The sequence below is a fragment of the Rattus norvegicus genome, chromosome 8 (genome assembly GCF_036323735.1).
Source record: "Rattus norvegicus strain BN/NHsdMcwi chromosome 8, GRCr8, whole genome shotgun sequence".
In the NCBI taxonomy this organism is placed as follows: Eukaryota; Metazoa; Chordata; class Mammalia; order Rodentia; family Muridae; genus Rattus; species Rattus norvegicus.
The window spans coordinates 128,479,941-128,488,590 of record NC_086026.1 but is presented as its reverse complement, the minus strand read 5'-3'; the positions used below and the strand labels follow the sequence as shown (position 1 = coordinate 128,488,590).

The 8,650-nt window shown below is 45.3% G+C and overlaps 1 pseudogene; it reads left to right on the top strand.

Moving 5' to 3' along the window:
• The first annotated feature begins 4,476 nt into the window (after positions 1-4,476).
• Phb1-ps2 (prohibitin 1, pseudogene 2) lies at positions 4,477-6,241 on the top strand (annotated as a pseudogene).
• Positions 6,242-8,650: the final 2,409 nt, after the last annotated feature.

The window sequence follows — 8,650 nt, the reverse complement described above, 5'->3', positions numbered from 1 at the left end:
GGAGACTACGCGTTGGCAGCTCAGGAGCAATGACTGAGTTGGAAGGAAAGCCCTTTCCTTGTCTAGGAGGTTACATGTTACAAGCTTCCCCTTGGATTTCCCTGTGGGATTAAGGTGAAGACAGGCTCCACCAGGATCACCTTACATTACAGGCAGGATCAAATGCCTGAAAGGGAAAGCATGGGGTCTTCCTCATTCTTCTGTGTCCCGCCATTATCCCCAGCACAGGCTGGGGTTCCCCACAACTGTAGTGTTGGAACACAAATTCCTCACATGGGGAAGCTTCGTGTGCCCTATAGCTACCTTTGAAATGCCCTCTGGACCACGCTTCAGCTGCTCTTCCTGCCAAGGCAGTGGATCAGTAGCCCCTAATGATGTTGTCCATTAAAGACAGTTATCTCTAAGTGGCAGAATTACTGATGAATTCCCTTCATTTTGGTCCTTTGTTAAAAGGAAGACAATGTGCCCCCTCACCCCTTTCTCCTGCTCCTCGATACGCAGTGCTAACAGTCACCTGGTATTTATTTTCAGGAACCCCTAATTGCAGCTCATCAAGCGTTTATCTCTCATTTACAAGTTCTCCCCACAGGTACATTTTTAGCCATCCTCAGTAAGGCAACATAATTGCAGGAGAGTCTATAGAAGAGAGCCAAAGAGAAAGTAACAAGCAACATCAAGGCGTTCATCACTTAAGCACAGAGACCACCACAGAGATGGGCAAGAGAAGACATCTCCAGTGGGACACAGACCCAGGGAAGGAGCTCAGGCAGAAACCCACCCAGCATGCCGATTTCATATTTAATTTGTGCCTCAGAGCCCGACTAAGGCCTGTTTTCCTTTTCCAAAATGTATTTATTTCGATTTTGAGGATGAAAAAGTGTGTGTGGATCAGCTTACCCTGCTTTTGCTATTCAGAATATGAGCAGTTAAAATAAATTTTGGACTTATAATCCTAGGACAGCCACTCCCAGTTCTCCTGGCCCCTAGGGAAGCAGAGACTGAGGTTAGTTAGGGAAACATGCCACTCTACAGAACCTGCTGTCCCTGCTAACCATGGGCATGAGAGTTCCTACCTGAACAGTAGGGTTTTCCTTATTTCATGTTCGACCACACACACCCCTGCTGAAGACTCCCTCATGCTTCACGTATTATCCCCTTCCCCTGTCAAGTACGATCCAAAATCCCACTTGCCCTGTGACGGCAGTCTGCACATGAAAAATTAAGCTATCATTTATAAAGTGTCTTAGAAAAACTGAAAGTTATTAAGCATATATGTGCATGTATGTATATATGGGGAGGGGTCTGTGGTAGTATGAAGACTGAGGTCCAAAACTGCGGGGCATGGAATCATGGAATCCCCTGGAGCTGGAGTTACAGGTGGCTGTGAACCGTTTGAAGTGTGTGCTGGAACTGAACTTAGGTCTTCTGCCAAGAGCAAGTACTCTCGACATCTGAGTCACTCCCAGGCCCAGCCCTGTGTAATCACTGAGCCACCCCATGGTGGAATGTCTTGCCATCACCTTCGGTGTAGCGTTGGGGGACAGGGACCAGAACTTTGTGCGCGTGAGATGGACGTTCTGCCACTAGGCCAGGTTGCTAGCCCACTTTATTCTATTCTATTCTTTGTTGGGTTTGGTGTGGAGCCTAGAAAAAACAAGTCACTTCAGACACAGAAGCTTAAAAATGAAAGTTTTATTTTCTGAACACATAAGGAAGGCAGGAAATTCAGGATCTGAACCCCATCCCCAAATGGAGATTTTATAACATTTTTAATAACATTTTATAACATTTTTTATAGGATGGGAACAAAAAGCAAAGGGAGCAGGTAGGCTGTTGCATTGAATACTTAACGTTGGTGACTGGGTCTTATCTGGGTCACCTTGTTTTGAGATCCTTGAGTCGGCTTTTGCAGCCACATCCCTCCTGGACTCTGCTCTGGAATTTTGGAATAAGGGAACAAAGCCTGGCCAAGCTGCACACAGTCAATTAAGTCAGGACAGGCAGCACATTCAAGACTCGAGTGCCTTAGGTTGGATGACAGGATAACAGCATCTTCTCTTTCCTCCCCTTCCTGGTTAACAGACAAACCTGAAACATCTGAGGAAGCAGGATAGGAGTGGGTTCTGGGGCCTGGGAACGTGAGGTCTGTTTCAACCCTGCCAGCAAGGTGGAACTCCTTTCTGAGATGGCTGAACTCTGGAAATTCCTAACACCCCCAGCCCCGGCTTTATGTACCTGAATCAAATCTTTGATGTTCTGCCTCCTGTTTGGTTCTTTTAACTTAGCATTTCAGCCTGTTAGGTGGGACAAGGGACGAAGTACTCTCTTCTGTAACTACTTCCTGCTGACATTAGGACGCTGTTCTTGGGGGCCCGGGAAGGCTGAAAGGCTAGTCAAAGGCTGCAGTGAGGGGGTTGGGGATTTAGCTCAGTGGTAGAGCACTTGCCTAGCAAGCGCAAGGCCCTGGGTTCTGTCCCCAGCTCCGGAAAAAAAGAAAAGAAAAGAAAAAAAAAAAAAAAAAAAAGCCTGCAGTGAGACATCCATCAGAAGCAGCTGATTGGCTGATCCAGCTGGATGACAGCGCAGTCACATCAGCAGGACTGGTGACAGTGGCTCTCAGTAAGTCCAGAGCTCGGCAGTGTGCAGTCCACAGAAGATCCCTGGATGGTGGCGTCTGTCAGCCAGGAGAAAATCTGCTGAGATGATATAGACTTAACGTTTTAGAAAAAGATTTTAGAAAAAGATTTAGGGGGGTCTGGAAGACAAAAGGAATAGATTTATGCCTTTGAGATCTAATACAACGTATAGATTTGGGTTAAAAAGCATGAACATTCTCCTCAGTCCAGAGGGCTAGATACACAGATGAACAGAGATGTTTTTAGCATGAGAAGCACCTTTAAGTCTATATCCAGAAGGCAACCAAAGGGAATTTAAAACCTTGAGCTTGCGACCAAATTCTCAGCAGCCAGCATTCCAGCTTCTCAGAACTCCATTGTTCAATGTTAAAATTCTGAAATTTGAAATTTTTCTAACCCTAGCATGGTCAGGGGAGAAATAGGAAACATTTTCCATTTCTCATGGACCTTAAATCATTTTCTTATGTCTCTACAACTTGTGTTTACTTTTCCCCATCTTTATTAAATTGAGTATTTCTTATTTACATTTCAATTGTTATTCCCTTTCCCGGTTTCCAGGCCAACATCCCCCTAACTCCTCCCCCCTTCTATATGGGTGTTCCCCTCCCCATCCTCCCCCCATTATTGCCCTCCCCCCAACAATCCTGTTCACTGGGGGTTCAGTCTTGGCAGGACCAAGGGCTTCCCCTTCCACTGGTGCTCTTACTAGGCTATTCATTGCTACCTATGAGGTCAGAGTCCAGGGTCAGTCCATGTATGGTCTTTGGGTAGTGGCTTAGTCCCTGGAAGCTCTGGTTGGTTGACATTGTTGCTCATATGGGGTCTCAAGCCCCTTCAAGCTCTTCCAGTCCTTTCTCTGATTCCTTCAACGGGGGTCCTATTCTCAGTTCAGTGGTTTGCTGCTGGCATTCGCCTATGTATTTGCCGTATTCTGGCTGTGTCTCTCAGGAGAGATCTACATCTGGTTCCTGTCAGCCTGCACTTCTTTGTTTCATCCATCTTATCTAGTTTGGTGGCTGTATATGTATGGACCACATGTTGTGTTTACATTTTTACACTTGATCTTAGCCAAAAGGCCGAGAAGCGATGTGTTTACATTTTTAAATAATTGTTTTAGCCCCTCCAATCTTTACAAGCTCCATTACCAACCTTGGAGCACTTTCTTAGACATTCCAACTTTCATAACTTACTTACCAACCATAAAATGCTGCAGTAGATTTAAATCCTCATAACTTAAGCTCATGTCCTCAGAGCTCACAGCTCTTATCTTTGTTCCTATCCAGTCATTCATCACGAGACACGGGTGGTCGATCACAGGGAGCAGTCGTTAAAATGAAGGTCTGTTAGATCTTTTAACACGGAGCCGAGAGCAAGGCGAGCCTGTCTGCCTTATTTTTTAGTATAGGAGACCTAGTAGTTTTCAAACTAATGAACTGACTAATGAACTAGCACACTGCTAGGTTACCTTGGGGTAAGGCGTTAGCTATTGTTCTGAAGCTGTCAAGTTACAATTATAGTTTAGCCATCAATATAATCAGAGACCTGAGAAGAGTAAAGTGTGATCCAAATGGCCTATGTATCAATTAAAATGACAGACTGGTCCACTTTCCATTACCTTGACAGTTGCCCCAGGCTCCTGTGTCTCCATGGCACCGAGGCAGAGGCAGTCTTTGGCCTCGGACCCTGAAGATGAAGGGGCTTTTCCTGTGGGAAGACTGACCTCACCTTGTCCATGCACCGTGTGGCAATCAATTCTCCAGTGTCCTGTGTCCACAGCCCAGGCCAGGCCAAGGACAGCAGGACAGTTAAGCTCAGTGGTTATCATACCACAGTTCAGGTGATGACCTTCGTGACTGTGCCCTTCTCTTCTTGGAGACTTTGGGGAGTCACTGAGGATTTGGGAGTCTCTGTCCATCCTGGTAAGTTTAAACATTAAACGCCACATTCAGCAGATCTGATAGGTTTGATGCCTACTTACTACCTAGCATATCAGAGTTACACCATCTATGTCTGTTTTAGTGCTGTTCTAAACTGTACCTTGCAAACATAAGGCAGGAGACCAAGTAAAGCTTGTCTTGTAATTAGTTACATTGGTATTTAGCATGGATACAGTCAAATACATTTCTGAACATGTTTAAGGCTTTGATCATTTTTAATGTTACTATCAACTTGTATTTTTTTAATTATAGATGTTCTCATGAGACTAGGATTTTGGTTCCATAGTTTTGAGTTGAAGCTCTTATATCAAACATAAAACTTTCTTACCGATAATCACTGTTCATAGGAGTCCAGGGACTTTCCTGATCTTTTTTGTTTGTTTGTTTTCTTTTTTTTCGGAGCTGGGAACGGAACCCAGGGCCTTGCACTTGCTAGGCAAGCGCTCTACCACTGAGCTAAATCCCCAACCCCTTTCCTGATCTTTTTATGTGCATATCTTCATAAAACATAGGTTTTCTGTAGGATTAAATTCATAAAAAACCTACAGCTTATAAACACGTAAAGTGATTATTATACTTTTATACTTCTGTCTTTTTTTTTTTTTTTTTTTTTTTTTTGGAGCTGGGGACCTAACCCAGGGCCTTGTGCTTGCTAGGCAAGCGCTCTACCACTGAGCTAAATCCCCAACCCCACGTAAAGTGATTATTAAAAGACAAGGCTAGGGGGGAATTCATGTGGAGGTCAGAGTGGAAACAGGCGTGAGTGGAAGCAACAGAAGGAGTCATTGCTGCCAAAGTGAAAAGTTCGGCGTGACGTGGATGCTAGACACAGAGCTGCCATCTTTGACCGATTCCGTGGCCCGTGGCGTACAGGACATTGTGGTAGGGGAAGGGACTCACGTTCTCAACCCTTGGGTACAGAAGCCAATTATCTTTGACTGCAGCTCTCGACCAGGGAATGTACCAGTCATCACTGGTGGCAAAGACTTGCAGAACGTCAACATCGTACTTCACATCCTCTTCCGGCCGGTGGCCAGCCAGCTTCCTCATATCTACACCAGCATTGGCGAGGACTAAAATGAGCGGGCACTGCCGTCTATCACCACAGAGATCCTCAAGTCGGTGGTGGCTCGATTTGATGCTGGAGAATTGATTACCCAGCGAGCGGTGGTCTCCAGGCAGGCGAGCGATGACCTCACAGAGCAAGCCGCAAACCTTTGGGCTCATCCTGGATGACGCGTCCCTGACACATCTGACCTTCAGGAAGGAGTTCACAGAGGCGGTGGAAGCCAACCAGGTGGCTCAGCAGAAGTAGAGAGCCAGATTTGTGGTGGAAAAGGCTGAGCAGAAGGCGGCAGCCATCATCTCTGGTGAGGGTAACTCTAAGGCAGCTGAGCTGCTTGCCAACTCGCTGGCCACAGCTGGTGATAGCCTGATGGAGCTGCGTAAGCTGGAGGCTGCTGAGAACATTGCTTACCAGCTGTTCCACTCTCAGAACATCACCCACCTGCCAGCAGGGCAGTCCGTGCTCCTCCAGCTCCCCTAGTGAGGCCAACCAGGCCACGGCTTCCATCACACTGAATGACCCTTCCTTCTGCCCCACCCCAGAAATCACAATGAAATTTAATGATTGGCTCAATGTGAAGGAAATAAAGGTAAAAGGTAAAATCACTCCAGATCTCAAAAAAAAAAAAAAAAAAAAAAAAAAAAGACAAGGCTAGACATTTTTATAGCTATTGTGGCGATTTTTAACCTTTTTCATTTAGCAAGTCTCCAAAATTTTAAAAAGTTTAAAATCTCTCAATTGTGTTTTTATATTAAAATAGAGTACCTAAGTAAAGAGACAGAACCTAATTATAATTTTCTGAAGGCAAAACCAGGTTCTGACAGTGTAAACATTTTAGTGTTTTTAAAATGAACACCAAGTGGGATATTTTCATGTTACAAAGTTTGGTTGCCAGCAAGTAAAGTTCTTGTGTACAAATGCATGGAGGTCCAGCTTCAACACCTCATTAAAGAAACATGGTTTTAAATCCTACCTTTTATAAGTCTGGATTTTAAGACAGGACAGTAGTTACATGAAAATATTATCCCACTTCACCAGTATCTTTGGAGACCTGTGTCCTTGGTCACCTCATGTTGTCCAGAGTGGTTCCAACCCTGAGTTACTCATTTTAAAACTAGCTTTGTTACAGTTGTTATAGGTTTCTAACTATACATAAGTTATAAGCCAGTTTTATCTATAACCAAGTCATGTAGACACAGTAAGCTTAGATTTAAGACTAGTCAGGAATAAGAACATGGCCACACATTCAAGACAGACCTTCCCTTAGTTTTAATATCAAGGGAGGGACACCTTGCTACCTGCCGAATCCAGTGGACTGAGGCAGGAGGAAAGGGTTCATTTGGCTTACATTGTATTCTCACAGCACTGTCCGTCATCCAAGGAGGTCAGGACAGGAAGCAGTGGATGCAGAGGCCATGGAGGGGTGCTTTGTCCTGGCTTGCTCTTCATGGCTTGCTCAGTCAGGTTTCTTAGAGAACCCAGGACCACCAGCCCAGGCATGGTACCACCCACAATCCGCTGGGCCCTTCCCCATTAGGACTAGTTAGAAAATGTGTTGCAGCTGATCTTACAGAGGCATATTTCTTTTTCTAAATGCAAGTCCCCTCCTTTCAGATAGCTCTAGCTTGTGTCAAGTTGACATTAAGACTGGCTTGCACAATTGACCCATTGTCAACACACAAAAGCATCACTATTAAGCCACAGCCCTTCCTTTCCTTTTTTTGTTTACTTAAATCCTGATTGCTACCCCCCATCCTAGCCTCCCCTCTCGCAGTCCCTCCCCCATCCCACTTCTGAGAGGGTGGAAGGCCCCCTTGGGTATCAACTCACCTCTACACATCAAAACACTGCAGGGGCTGGGGATTTAGCTCAGTGGTAGAGCGCTTGCCTAGGAAGCACAAGGCCCTGGGTTCGGTCCCCAGCTCCGAGAGAAAAAAAAAAAAAAAAGAACAACAACAAAAAAAAAAAAACACTGCAAGACTCAGTGCATCTTCTCCCACTAAGGTCAGATAAGGAAGCCCAATTTTGAGAACAGAATTCGCAGGCAGGCAATGACTAAATTTAGCAACAGTCCCGCTTCAGTTGTTGGGGAAACCCTCCTGTCTTATTCATCTCCAAGGTCTTACGTTAAGAACATAACATAGGGCGCTCCCAGAGACTGAAACACCAAACACACCAAACAGCATACAAGGGCTGGACCCAGGTCTCCTGCATAGATGTGGCCGGCGCACAGCTTGGTCTTCATAGATTCCCCAACAACTGTTGTGGGGGCTCACCCTGACTCTGTTGCCTGCCTGTAGATACCGTCCCCCACCCCCCGACACATAACTGGGTGTCTTGTTTGGCCTTGGTAGGAGAAGATAGCACATGTCCTCAGTAATCTGTCCTCAGTAATCCGAGCTGCCAAGTGGGTTGGTGCCCAGGGGGAACGTCCTCCTTCTCAGAAGAGAATGGGAAGAGGGGACTGGAGAGGGGTTTTTTTTTGGGGGGGGTGCAATCAGGAAGCAAATAAGTTAGTGGAAAAACTAAACAAAAATAGATTAACTGTAAGAGTTGTACAATTTTTACAAATTCAAACGCACTAAAATTTCAGTCCCTTTAAAATAGCCATTTTTTTTTTCCTATATCCAAAGTCTTTTAAAACTCAAAGTCTCCACTGTGGGCTCCAGTAAATGGAGAGTTAAATACTTCACCATTTCAAGAGGGAACACCCTGGGCATAGTCAATCTGAACAAAGCAAAACCAAACCCCAGCAATGTAAATAACCCAGTGTCCAATATCTGGGATTCACTCACGATGCTGGACTCCTCCAAAGGGGTTATGTCAGTCTTCCAGCTCTGCCTTCTACAGCACACAGAACTCATCTTCTTGGTCCTGGCTGGCTCTGTTCTCCTGCTGCTTCTCTTCTTGGTAGTCATCCATGGTTCTAGTTATCTCCAAAACGCTGGGTCTTCTACAACTGGCTGCACATTTCACCAGTAGAATCTTAGACTCTCTGTACTGGCTGGTTT